Genomic DNA, 14663 nt, shown 5'->3' on the forward strand with positions numbered 1-14663 from the left:
TGAGCCTAGCACACACAGACACTGCTTGAAGTGGTGAGCATCCTTTCTTGGGGTTTTATGACAAAGTGCAAATCAAGGAAGAGCACAATTGCCAGAGAAACATTTCATTTGTTTTAAATAGTTTCATTTAATGTTCAGAATCTCCATTCCTCGATGGTTGGTGAGGGCTGAATCCCTGCAGCACATGGCCATGAAGTTGGAGAGCCTTTATAATGAGCACTGCAAGGCTTCTTCCATGTACTGCAAGGGGCTTTATAAGTTCCATCATGGGCACAACCCCCTCCACCATCAAGAACATCTTCATGAGGCGGTGCCTCAAGAAGGCGGCATCCATTACTAAGGACCCTCACCATCCGGGACATGCCCTCTTCTCATTACTACCACTGGGGAGGAGGTACAGGAGCCTGATGACCCACACTCAATGATTTAGCAACAGCTTCTTCCCCTCCGCCATCAGATTTCTCAACGGTCCATGAACCCATGAACACTACCTCGTTATTCCTCATTATTCCTTTGCACTATTTATTTCTGTAATTTATAGTAATTTTATGTCTTTGCACTGTACTGCTGCTGCAAAACAACAAAGTTCACCTCATGTAAGTCAGTGATAATGAATCTGATTTTGGTTCTGATGATTTGCTTGGTGTTGTTGCAGGTGACAGCAATGCTGTGCTGTAGGCACACACCTCATGCAGTGGCTTCAGACTGGAGTCTAACAGACTGGGGGTGCATGTTGGCCCAAAGACTGGGAGAATAGCAGACTGTCTTAATCTGAAGGCATTGTCGCTGTTGATGCGAGAAGATGATTTTGTTCATTGCCTGAGTATCAAACAATAACCAATACCATCTTCTAATTCAGTTACAGGTCATTGCATGATCAGGGAATGAAATGCCTTGCAGTTGGAAGGTCTTCGCCTAAGATGCTTCTCTCTCTACAGATGCTGCATGACCTGCTGAGTATTTCCAGAATTTTCTGTTTATATTTTAGATTTCTGGAATCTGCACTATTTTGCTTTGGGTCTTAATTAATCTGCTTCTGAAGCAGCCATCAAACTAAAAACAGAAGAGCAAATAAGAGCAATTGAGTCCATTTGCTTCAATGGAGAGGAACAACTGTGAGGCAAAGGTATTAACTAATTTTAATTTCTTTGAATTGATTGAACTCAGGTAAGTGTTTTAATGCATTTTTGTTAACTTAATGTTTCATCGACTTCTAATAGTTTTTAAATGTTTTTGTATGATTCTGTATGTCAGAGTCATTCTAAGTATTTGATGGGTTTGACAGGGAGCTAAGCTAAGGCACGCTACTTAACCAGCTGTCAAAGTTTTGCAGATGTCACAGGGCAGGGATTGTTGCCTATTCCCAGCATGGCTGTGTTTACCACTACCACCCCGAGTTCCCTGCAAAACTTCACCAAGTATTTTTCCCAAACTGAGATTTTGGCACATTCTAATGACCCAAGTTGTATGTGGATCTCCAATTCAGCCTTAAACCTCTTTGAAGAGACCATTAAGATAAGATTATTGCTGTATTTTATTTGTTCTTTCTAATCTCACACCTTTTTTTTCACAGAGATAGTTCATCATCAAAGGTTAAATTCTGATGAGTTTTTCTGATGGTTCAGATCTGTTGCTACATCCAGGGACTATTTGGGTCCAGTTCATTTTTAACATCACTGTGTCTCAGCCCTTCAAGTGACCAATCAGAACTGGGTTACTATTGAAGGACAGATTGCTTAGTTTAGAGAGTCACCTTGCAAACATATAATAACATAGAGCAAATTCCAAATGCTAAATGCCCCAAAGCACCTGAAACCTACCGGTGCAGAAAGAGATTGGAATTGAAAGACGAAATAATAAACTGGTTAAACAATTTGACTTTGTCTCCATATGTATTAATTCATGCCTTTAGTATTGGCTTGTGTTGAAATGATATAATTCCCTGTGCCGCTAAATTTGAGGGATTGAGCTAGAGCAGAAATCAGGTTCATTTCGATTAGAGAGAGAGATATCTTTACTAGTCACATGTGCATTGAAACACACAATGAAATGCATCTTTTGCGTAGAGTGTTCTAGGACAGCCTACAAGTATCACCACACTTCCAGCGCCAAAATAGCACGCCCACAACTTCCTAACTCGTACGTCTTTGGAACGTGGGAGGAAACCGGAGCACCCGGAGGAAACCCACGCAGACGTGGGGAGAAGGTACAAACTCCTTACAGACAACGGCTGGAATTGAACCCAGGTCACTGGTGCTGTAATAGCGTTATGCTAACTGCTACACTACCGTGCCCGCCTAGTGAGTTGTGAGTAATTTAACCCAACTCCTCCAGAAGTAATTCTGGCCAATTACTGCCCACCCACCGACCAGAAACTCAACTGAACCTGTCACATAGATGCTGAGGTGTCAGAACAGGTCGGAGGCTGCACATGACTCTTTTCTTGGTGCCCTTAAAACTTCCCATTATCTACATGCTACAAGTCAGGATGGTGATGGAATCCACTGGCTTGGACGAATGCAGCTCCAACACAATCAGCCTACTCTCAACCATCATTAGAGTCGGGATGGATGATGTGCCGGGGGCACAGTAGCACAGCTAGAGGAGTTGTTGCCTCACAGCTCTAGCAACCCAGGTTCAATCCTGACCTTGGGTGCTGTCTGTGTGGAGTTTGCATGTTCTCCCTGTGACAGCATAGGTTTCCCCCTGGTGCTCTGGTTTCCTTCCATATCCCTAGATGTGTGGGTTGGTGGGTTAATTGGACACTGTAAATTGACCCTGGTGTGATGGTGAACAGTGGAAGTTGGGGGAGTTGAAGAGAATGTGGGGAGAATAAAATAATGTAAATGGGCACTTGATAGCATGGACTCAATGGGCTGAAGGGACTGTTTCCATGCTGTATGATGCTATGACACTATATTGTTGACAGTGCTATCAAGCAGCATTTACTCACCAATAGGCCATTCACCTGCACCCATTTTAGGTTTTGCCAGGAGCACTTGGCTCCAGACCTTATCATAGCCTTGGATCCAAACATGGACCAAAGAGCTGAACTCCAGAGGTGAGCGAACAGTGACAACCCTTGAGACCAAGGTAGCATTTGACTGAGTGTGGCTTCGAGGAGCCCTTGTAAAATTGAACTCAATACCCGTCAAGGAGAAACACTCCGATGGTTAGAGTCAAATCTTGCATGACTCCAATGGTTGTGGTTGTTAGAAGTCAATCTCAGCCCCAGGACATTGCTGCAGGAGCTCAGGGCAGTGTCCTTGGCCTTACTGTCTAATCAACGACCTTCCTGCCATCATAAGGTCAGAAGCAGGGACGGCCACTGATGGATGCACTATGTTCAATTCCCTTTGCAACTCCTCAGTAAATGGACCAATCCATGCTTGGATACAGCAAGAACTAGATAAAATTCAGACTTGTGGTGATGAGTGAAAAGTAATATTCACACTGCAAATATGCGAGGCAATGATCATTTCCAACAACACCTACCACTGATGTTCACTGACACGACCCTCATTGAGTCCCCCCACCCTTAATGTCCTAGGTGTCATCATCGACCAGGGACTCAACTGGACTAGTCACTGAAATACTGCGGCCAGAGTGGGTCAGAGACTAAGTATCCCATGTGACTGAGTCACCACCAGACACCTCAAACTCTTTCCATCAGTTGCAAGTTACAAGTCACTCAAGAAGCTTGACACTGGCTAGAAAAAGCAGCCTGTTTAATTGGCACTCCACCCATCACTTCAACTGTTCATATCCTGAACCACCAGTGCACAGTGGCTGCAGTGTTTACCATCTATAAAATACACAGCAGTTACTTGTTCGAGCTACTCCAACACACAACCCATAACCTCAACCACTAAGAAGGAGAACAGTTGTAGATGCCTGGGATCTCCGGGTTCCCACCTAACTTGGTCGTCCTTCATCACTGCTGGGTCTAAAACCTGGAATCCTCTATCCAGCAGGACTCTCATTAGAAGGATCAGAAGGTTCAAAATGGTGACTCACCGCCAACTTTCCAAGGATGGTTATGCATGGGCAATAAATGCCCACCTTGCCAGCGATAACCAGATCCCAAAAATAATTAAATAAAATTTCCCACTTGTAAACCTTCCATGCTCTAACACCACAATGTTCCTCATTGCATTTCCATTTTAAATGTAGATGTGTTTTTATGATGGAAAACTGTTGTCAGGAAGATGATAGAGGTAAGATTTCTGAACGTTGCCGTCTTTCATACCTCTGCTGCTTCTATGTTCCTGATTATTCTGTTTCTCCCTTTGTTCTTCTGCTTCCCCCCATCCTTTCTCCTCTCAGCTTATCCTTTTGGTTGCTCCAGTGCCTGTTTCTATTTTTCTTTTTGTGTGAGGGTGCCGCATGGTACGAAATAGTGGAATGAGGAAAAAGGCAATAAAGAGATGTGTGATTCTACTACGCAGAACATAGAACATATAGGAACGGGTCCTTTGGCCCATAATATTGTGCAGAACTAATTAAGCCAATGCAACTCATTAAACTAATCTATTCTGCCTGCACATGGTCCACATCCCTCCATTCTTTGTATATTTATGTGTCTATCTAAGAGCCTCTTGACTCTCTCTGTCGTATCTGCCTCCACCACCACCCCTGGCAGTGCATTCCAGGCACTCACCGCTCTCTGTGTACAAAACTTGCCCCACACGTCTCCTTTAAACTTTCACCCTCTCACCTTCAATGCATGCCCTCTAGTATTAGACATTTCAACCCTGGGATAAAGATACTGGCTGTCTATCTATGCCTCTCATAATTTTATAAACTTCTATCTGGAGCTGGGCGCAGCCAACGCAAAGGCTCGGTGGGGAAGGACTACAGTTTAGGGTTCTTCTGCCACTGGAGAGGGAGGGGCAGGGACAGGGAGAAAGCCCCTAAATATTGTAAATACGGGACCGGGTAGCTTCCAGGGAGCCACACGTGTGGCATTGGTGCTGTTTTTCTATATACAAAAGGTAACACTAATGAATGATTTGTACAAGAATGTAAAGGTTTGCACTGTTTTGTAATTGTATATAGTTTGTCTTTTATTATGAATAAAGTTTATTTTGTAAAAAAAAATCTGGTCTCCTCCCAACCTCCACCATTCCAAAGAAAACAACCCAAGTTTGTCCAACCTCTCCCTATAGTGCATGTCCTCTAATCCAGGCAGCATCCTGGTAAACCTCTTCTGCACCCTCTCCAAAATCTCCAGATCCTTCCTCTAATGGGGCGACCAGAATTGAATGCAATATTCCAGATGCAGCCTGACCAGAGTTTTATAAAGCTGCAACATAATGTCCTGACTCTTGGACTCAATGCCTCAACTAACAGAGGCAAGCATACCATACACCTATGACGTTAAACAAAAATGACAGGCTTGAGTGCTGTAGTCATGTGATTGACTCCACATGAAATTTACAAATGCTAAAATTTTGGACAACATCATTTGCATTACAAAATAAATATTCTGCATTACAGTACAAAATTTGTAATTTGCATTGCAAAATAAGTAAGTTTCAGAAGGAGAAGTGCTTTGCACACTGCTGGTCCTCTAACAATCCGGAGTGTTTAGTTATCATTATTCTTATCTTTTCTCCCTGTGTGTTTTTTGCAGATGTATTTTCTTCAACAGCATTAACTAAAATGACTTGCCATTGATTCACATCTGCTTCAGTTGAGAATTTAGAGATCTGTCCCTTTCCTCTCACCGTCCCCATGTGCTCACCATCCCTCCCTTATCTGGTTCCACTTTTCTTATCAGATTCCATCGTCTGCAGCTCTCTGTTGTCACCTCCCAGCCTCTGTCACTATCTCCACTCTTCCCTCCCCCACCTGGCCTCCTCTACTGCCACGTTGAGGCCAGACGCAGGTTGGAGGAACAACACATCATATTCCACCTTGAGAGTCTCCAACCTGACGGCCTCAATATTGAGTCCTCTAACTTCTGGTAATCCCACCACCACCCCCCCCCCCCCCAACTCCTTTGTCTTCCCTTATTCCTGTGGCTCCCTTCCCCCGCCTTGATGAGCTGCCCACCTCCTCTCCTCCCCTCCCCCACCCTTTATTCCACAGTCCACTGCCCTCTCCTACCGGATTCCTCCTCCTTCAGCCCTTGTCTCTTCTAACCTGTCACCTCTCAGTTTACTACATCTTCTCCCCTCCCCCACCCACCTACCTTCCCCCTCTCACCTGGACTCACCTATCACCTGAACTCACCTGTCCACTGCCTGCGTGTGCTCTTCCCCCTCCCCCCCAGCTTCTTATTCTGGCTCCTGCCCTCTTCCTTTCCAGTCCTGACGAAGGGTCTCGGCCTGAAACGGCGACTGTTTATTTCCCTCCATGGATGCTGCCTGACCTGCTGAGTTCCTCCAGCACTTTTTGTGTCTTGCTCCAGATTCCAGCATTTCCACAGAATTTCTTGTGTCTCCATCTGCCCATTAACCCCTCACCACCTGGATCCACCAATCGCCTGCCAGCTCCTGCCTCACCGCTCTCCCTTCACCTGCCCCTGCCTGGCCTCCTTTAAAATTTATTTTTTAAAACTTTATTCATACAGCATGGTAGCAGGCCCTTCCGGCCCAACGAGCCCGTGCCGCCCAATTACACCGTGTTAAACCTGCTAACCCGTACATCTTTGGAATGTGGGAGGAAACCGGAGCACCCGGAGGAAACCCACGCAGAACACGGGGAGAACGTACAAACTCTTTACAGACAGTGGCGGGAATTGAACCCTGATCGCTGGTGCTGTAATAGCATTAAGCTAACCGCTATGTTACCGTGCCGCCCTAGTACTATACTGGCTAGCTCCCTCTTCGCACTCTCTGTCCTGATGCAGGGGTCCCAACTCAAAACTTTTGGATGCTGCCTGACTTGCTGAGCTCCCCCAGCAGCTTGTTTTTTGCTCTGGGAACTTAGAGCACATTGGGATGACTGATTACAATTTTTAAATTCAGTAGCTACAGACAGGAGAATGAAAGCACATAAACTATTTAAGCCTCTACGCCATGAAAATATATTCACTCTATGGCACCTTATATACATTATGTAGTGAAAGACAGACATTATATTCTTATTAACAATAGGTTTTACAATGGAATGACGAATATTATCACAATATTAATGCTGAATGTAGAATGAACGTTCTTTAATTCCCAATATCCCAAAGCATGTATGTCCTAAATTTCAAATAATGGGTTCTCCTTCATGGGAATCGTAGAGAATTTGGGATAAAACCACAAAGGAAGAGTCCTACATCATAATTGCCAAGGTGACTCAGTAAGCTAAATGATTATTGTAATTAATCTAAATTCTAAGTACAGTACCAAAGATGCAGCTCCTGCCAGTTAACCAAGTTTATTTTAATCTAAGGAAGTTTTGCAAAAATTAAGGACTGATTTCCACTTACGGATTGAAGGTTTTGCAGGTGGCTTAAGTACAAGTAACTATTATTGTCACATGTACTGAGATACCGTGAAAATCTTTGTTTTGCATGCCACCCATATAGATTATCCCAACACTATGATGCTGGAGGAACTCAGCAGGCCAGGCAGCATCCGTGGAGAAAAGCAGGCGGTCAACGTTTCTTCCTGAAGAAGGGTCCTGACCCGAATGTTGACCGCCTGCTTTCTCCACGGATGCTGCCTGGCCTGCTGAGTTCCTCCAGCATCATAGTGTTTTTCATCTAGATTCCAGCATCTGCAGTCCTTTGTTTCTACTAGATTATTCCAAATATAAGTACATCAAGGTACTACAAAGAGAAAAGCAATAACAGAGTGCAGAATATAGTGTTACAGTTACAGAGAAAGTACAGTGCAGGTGGAATACATACGTGTGTTTCTATGGAAACACATATAGGTTTCACCCCTGCTATGCAAAGCAAAATATCATCTACACCTTCTGCACCCAACTATTCTGAGCTAAAAGTATCTGTATTACCATTGGTTGACTGTGAGATGCACAAGAGTGAGTTGCTGGTGAAAAGTTTTCCACAGCACTTGACATGCATGCCTTGTACGGTTGATCCTTGGAGGTTAATACCAATAAGTAAATGTGTACACAAATGAATTATTCTGCATATCTGCTTTTGGTGACAGAGAAAGCAATTCAAAGGAGATACAACCTTCAAGGAACTTGGGATGGAATTATCAATAAGCAATAAGTAAAACAGCAATGTACAATTAAAGTTTCATCCTTCTCAGGAAAGTACTGAATATGGTTGCATTTTCACTGTGATCTTATATTTGGACAGCCTAACACATTTTATTGTGCTGATTTCTGTAGTCAATCCATGCATATTTTCAGTATAGTTTGCAGAATATCATTTTTGAGATGAAGAGGAGTTGGGGGTTAAGGAGTAATTACTGATCTTATCAGTAATTCAATACTCACTTTAAAAAACTGTGGTTGCTTGAAGACTCATCCTCAGAATCAAATGTCTTTGACCAGAAACGTTAACTGAAGCTGAAAGGGTGTACCACCAGACCCAAGGACAGCTTCTATCCTGCTGTTATATGACTATTGAACTGTACACTAGTGCGATAAGATGGACTCTTGACCTCACAATCTACCTTGTCATGGCTTGCACCTTATTGTCTGCCTGCACTGCACTTTGTCTGTTACTGTAACACTTTATTATTGTTTATTATTTGTACTGCCTCGATGCACTGATGTGACGAAATGGCATGCAAAACAAAGATTTTTCACTGTACCTTGTTACATGTGCAATAATAAACCAATTTATCAATTTGTTTCTCTTGTCACTGATGTTGTCTGACCTGCCGAGCGTACCTGCATTTTCTCTTTTTATGCCCATTTTAAAGTCATATCTTCTGCATTTAATTTTACCTAACTTCTTAATTTGACACCATCATTTAGTTTAAAAAGAAATCAATGGACGTGGCAAGCAGCAAAGTAGTGCTGGATGGAATACGGAAGGGATAAACTGGCTCGTCCCTTATGCTCGGCTAACCAAGTCCAAGGGAAAAGAGCTCATTGGAGAAGGGCCAATTCCATTGGATCTGGCTTGGGTAAATTGGAGTCAATACTTTAATTGAACAACGGAAACCCTTAAAGTGGAGATCTTTCAGCTGTGGTCTGTATACTGAAGGAGGAAAGGTGGGGAAATAAATCAGAGATGGGCGAAAATATGGAGAGTAAAACAGAGGAATAAAGAGGATGTGGAGCAGATCCCAGGATGTTAATACAAGTGAGAATTCAGCTGATTACAGAAAATTACAGGAAAAGAGGAAAAAAAGGAAGTGAGAGAGAGAGAGAGAGAGAGAGAGAGAGAGAGAGAGAGAGAGAGAAAGAACATCAGAAACTATCAGCAGCAACATAAAGGGAATCCAAAAATACCCGACACACGTGAATGGAAAAATAAGGTTGGGAAAGAAGAGGTTGATCTGACCAGACACCAGAAGGAAGACCTCTCTGACATCTAGAACTGGCTGGGCAGCAACGTTCTCCAACTAAATGTTGAGACGAAGCATTTATCTTTGGTCTCCATTGCAAAACCCGTCCACCCCCATCCCGAAAATTGTCTGAAACTGAGCAAGATTTTCACAACCTAGTGCCACATTTGACAGAGAGGAGCTCTCAATCACATACTAACACACCTTCTAAGAAACCCTGCATCAGTATCACATTAACAAATGTGATACTGTTTTGAGGATATCATCAGCAGAGTTACGTGATATATATATTCAGCATATCTGGATCTTCACATGATGAGGAACAAAACTGTTACATAACAGGGTGAGGGATAACATCCAGCATAGATGGAGGATTGGTTAAAGGACAGGAAATTTGTGAGTAGGGAAAACCTGGTCATTTTTTGTTTGCTTGTCTGCTACTATTGGGAAGCCAATGGGAACAGTACTGAATGACAGCTGTTCATAATTATACGAATAACCCTGGGCGCTCCAATTCCTCCCATTTTGCTGGAAATTATCCCTACTATGTGGCTAGGTGGTAAAATCAGAAAGGAGTTGATGGGAATGTGTGGAGAATAAAATGGGATTAGTGTAGGATGAGTGTAAATAGTGCCTGATAGTAGGTGCAGAACCCGTGGGCTGAAGGGTACGTGTCTGTATTGGATGACTCTATGAAAATGGAGAGAACAATCTATTTAAGTTGATGATATAGGCCATCCCTGGGTTAAGAACACCGGCTTATGGACATCTGTACATACAAATGAGCTCCCATAGTATTATTATATTATTACATTATGGGCAGGCACGGTAGTGTAGTGGTTAGCGTAATGCTATTACAGTGCCAGCGATCTGGTTCAATTCCCGCCGCTGTCTGTAAGGAGTTCATACGTTCTCCCCATGTCTGCGTGGGTTTCCTCTGGGTGCTCCGGTTTCCTCCCACATTCCAAAGACGTACGGGTTAGTAAGTTGTAGCCATGCTATGTTGGCGCCAGAAGCGTGGCGGACACTTGCGGGCTGCCACCAGAACACTACGCAAGAAAGATGCATTTCACTGTGTGTTTCGATGTACATGTGACTAATAAAAATATCTGATCTGATTAATACAAAAGTCCGACATACATATTTACATCATTCCTATGACAGGCAGAACTAGTTTCCTCTCTCTCCACTTTCAGCAATTGTTCATTCTTATCAGTCTTATGTGCTTTTGATGCCGTTCATTACAATACTGTGGAGGTGTGGTGACCGTATCGAGTGATTTTTGTGCATTTTCTGACTTATGCACAGAATCGACTTATGGATGCCTGTCAAGCGGATCCCGTTCATTACCCTGGGACAGCCTGTACGCTGCAATGTGAGTGAGAGAGTTGTGAAGTAGCAGCAAAGGGACAGAAACCGGTTAAGTTGAGTGGGTAAATGTGAGGTTCTGTACAAGGGAAACAGAATAAGTTAAAATCCTGAGAAGCTGGTGAACGTTGGTTGTTGGTTTGCCAAGGGGTCTTGTCTAACCGGTCCATGCAGAAAGTAAACATGTAAATACAGGAAGTAATTAGGAAGGCAATGGTTTGTTGTCCATATTCCAAAGGGTTTGGATTAGAAAACAAAAGGAAAATCTAGCTATAATTGTACAAGGAGCGACACACAAAGATGCTGCAGGAACTCAGCGGGTCAGGCAGCACCTATGGAGGGAAATGGATAGTCGACGTTTTGGGTCAAGACCCTTCCTCACACAATTAAACATAACCCTTCATCCTCGACCCGAAATGCCAACAGTCCATTTCCCTCCACAGATGCTGCCTGACCTGCCGAGTTCCTCCAGCAGTTTGTGTGTGTTGCTCCAGATTTCCAGCATCTGCAGTCTCTCTTGTGTCCACATAATTGTCCAAGGGTTTGGTTGGGACCTCATTTGACATCCTCTGTAGTTTTGGTCTACCTGCCTAAAGGAGGATATACAGTGCTAACCTTGGAGTAAATGCAGCCTAGCTTAATTAGATCAACTCCTGGAATAAGGGGAGTTTGCCTGAAAAGAAAGAATAATTAAAAATGACCTGTTATCACTGGAATTTAGAAGATGAGATTATATTGAAACATTCTAGATTCTGAGAGGGGTTGACTGGTGTTCCATCTATCTGGAGGATATAGAACTGGGGGCATAATGTCAGGACATGAAACTATGGACATAATTATTGCAGTTGAAATGAATGAAAATCAGGACATAATTACAGCTCCATTAACATCCAATATGAGGAGAGATTTTTTTTTGTGGGACTTGTAAATCTTTGGAACTGTTGATCTCGGAGGTTAGTGGATGCTCAGATCTGGAGTATTTCATGAATGGAGCCAGAGGATATTTGGATACAAAGAGAATCAGAGATTTGGGATTGGGCAGAAAAGTGACACAGGATCAGCCACGGTTTACTGACTGGTGACACAGGCCTGAGGGAACACATGGTCTACTCCTGCTTCTAGTCTTGATGTTCATATGTTTCGCTGTAGCACAAATAGTTTCCATCAAAGGTCTGGGTGCTGTAATGCAAGCTCAGACTGCTAGCGTGGGAAGCACAGACTGCTGCCATTGTGCATCTGGCTCCAACTGTATGACAGCTGTCCATCAATCAGTTCTGCAACAGTGGGAATGCTACAATGCTACATTGGGAGGTTAGCAACAGAAGACTGTATGCTCCATGGAACAAATTGCTGCCCGTTCTCAGGAGATTGGCATTTTTGCTTCTAACTCTGCCATTCCAACAGTGACCTTGCAATTGTCACTCAACTAGGGGAAAGATGATTTTTTTTTCATACATTTATAAGATCAACATTTATTAGTCAACCTGAATTGCCATTGAGATGTTGGTGATGAAGAAACTGTAATATAATTCCAATTCAGGATAGGGTCTGACTTAGAAGGGAACTTGCAGCGAGTACGGGTGATCCTATTTGCCTTCTACTCTTGTCCTTGCAGGGATACAACGTGACACCAGGTCCTGAAGGCCTAGATTTGCCTGAGGCTCCCCTGAAGGGACTTATTTACTTGTAAATTATTAATGATCCCTTTAAATAGCATTGCTCTGATAAAGGATCTTCAACCTTAAATGTTAACTCAGTTTCACTTTCCACAGATGCTGCCTGACCTTTTGAGTGTTTCCAGCATTTCAGATTATGTATAATTTGTGTTAATTTAGGTTTATGTAGGTTATGTTTGTAATGTATTGTGCTGCTGCTACATAAAGCTAATTTTCATGGCACGTATGCCCTGGGTGTGTCTGTCCATGACAATAAACTTGAACCTGAAATTTACAGCATCAGCAGTGTTTCTTGACTTTCATGGAAGTAGCACTTTTGTGGGTCCCTTCATACAATTAAACATTGTGTTCAATTTAGCGTGATTAAGGCAAGGTACTGGCTGTGGTATGTGGTTGTAAAATGGCAACGTTAGCATCAAATCAGTTCCCTGAAATTTGTCGTTACAACTCAGGCCTTATTTTCGAGCATTAGTTGTGAGGCATCTAAAAAGTGATGGTGCACAGCCCAAATTAATCCTCAGAGGTTATCTGTGATGCAGGCTGTAAAAAAACTATGAGATGTAAAACTGAGACACTACAGCGTCCTCAGTGGTGGGAGGATATAACTTAAGTGCAGCAAGCTTTCTGGTCAGTTCATATTACAGATCTGGACTGAGACATTTCTAATGGAGAAAACTTTTAAGATTATATCTATTGTAGACATGACGCATTATTAAATACATACACATCACTGAGTTCTTTTGGCCACTTTTCATACCAAAATTGTAACCATACCCTTTCAACATGTTTTTAACATAATCCGTATATTGAAAGTATTTTTGGACAGTGTATGCTTGGCAGGCACGGTAGTGTAGCGGTTAGCATAATGCTATTACAGCGCCAGCGACCTGGGTTCAATTCCCGCCGCTGTCTATAACGAGTTTGTATGTTCTCCCCGTGTCTGCATGGGTTTCCTCCGGGTGCTCTGGTTTTCTCCCACATTCCAAAGACATACAGGTTAGGAAGTTGTGGGCGTGCTATGTTGGCGCCGGAAGCGTGGCGACACTTGCGGGCTGCCCCCAGCACACTCTACGCAAAAGATGCATTTCACTGTGTGTTTCGATGTACATGTGACTGATAAAGAAATCTTATATTAGATGCTGTGTGCTATGTAATTAGTGCAGAGATCTGCTGTGAGTCAACTGCATATTTTCTGATGTCATAAGTGATATTCATTTCAAGCTGGTTGGTCACCAGCTTTACACCAAGTACTTGTCAATAACAAAATTAATTACCAAGAATAAATGTGAGAAAGGATCGAGGTTGGCTAACACTGGATAACATTATTGATCTTATTTGTAGCTTTAAATGAACTTACTGAAACCGACCCATTGGTTTGATACATTTGGGATGTATCGGACTATTTCACTGACCGCTGATTTCTTCTGTGAAGAAGCCAAACGTTCGCAACTGCAGACACATTTCACATGTTTGTTACCTTCCAAATTTGCTGCATTCTCTCAAAGTTGTACTTGTTTTCCTGCGTTTAAGTGACTTTCTGGTGGCTATATGCACTAAATTAATCTAATTGTCATGAGAGATCTGACAAATTGCGATTGCAATAAAAAATGCAGCAAGCTGGAGTATCGCGTTCAATTCTGGTTGCCCCATTATAGGAAGGATGTGGAGGCTTTAGAAAGGGTGCAGAAGAGGTTCACCAGGATGCTGCCTGGACTTGAGGGCAGGTGCTATAAGGAAAGCGTGGACAAACTAGAGTTGTTTTCTCTGGAGCGGCAGAGGCTGAGGGGAGACCTGATAGAAGTTTATAAAATTATGAGAGGCATAAATAGAGTAGACAGCCGGTATCGTTTACCCAGGGTCAAAATATAAGAAGGGGAAAGTTCAAAGGAGAAGTGTGGGGCAAGTTTCTTACACAGAGTGGTTGGTGCCTGGAATGCACTGCCAGGGGTGGTGGTGAAAGCAGAACTGATAGAAGTGCTTAAGAGGCTCTTAGATAGACACACAAATGTGCAGAGAATGGAGGGATATGGACCATCTGCAGGCAGATGGATTAGTTTAATTAGTCATCCATTAGCTTAATGAGTTTGGCACAACATCGTGGGCAAAAGGGCACATTCCTGTCTGTACTGTTCTATGTTCTAATTTTGAGAATCATATTCTGGCTCAATTCTTGAAGTTGAAGTGCAAA

General features: G+C 43.0%; 1 protein-coding gene across 1 annotated transcript in view; it reads right to left on the reverse strand.

The window, feature by feature from the left end:
- Positions 1–14663, reverse strand: part of LOC127582627 (uncharacterized) — a 45313-nt gene that overhangs the window by 18324 nt on the left and 12326 nt on the right. The gene's annotated exons all lie outside the window — the stretch shown is intronic.

Source organism: Pristis pectinata, chromosome 24 (genome assembly GCF_009764475.1).
Source record: "Pristis pectinata isolate sPriPec2 chromosome 24, sPriPec2.1.pri, whole genome shotgun sequence".
NCBI lineage: Eukaryota > Metazoa > Chordata > Chondrichthyes > Rhinopristiformes > Pristidae > Pristis > Pristis pectinata.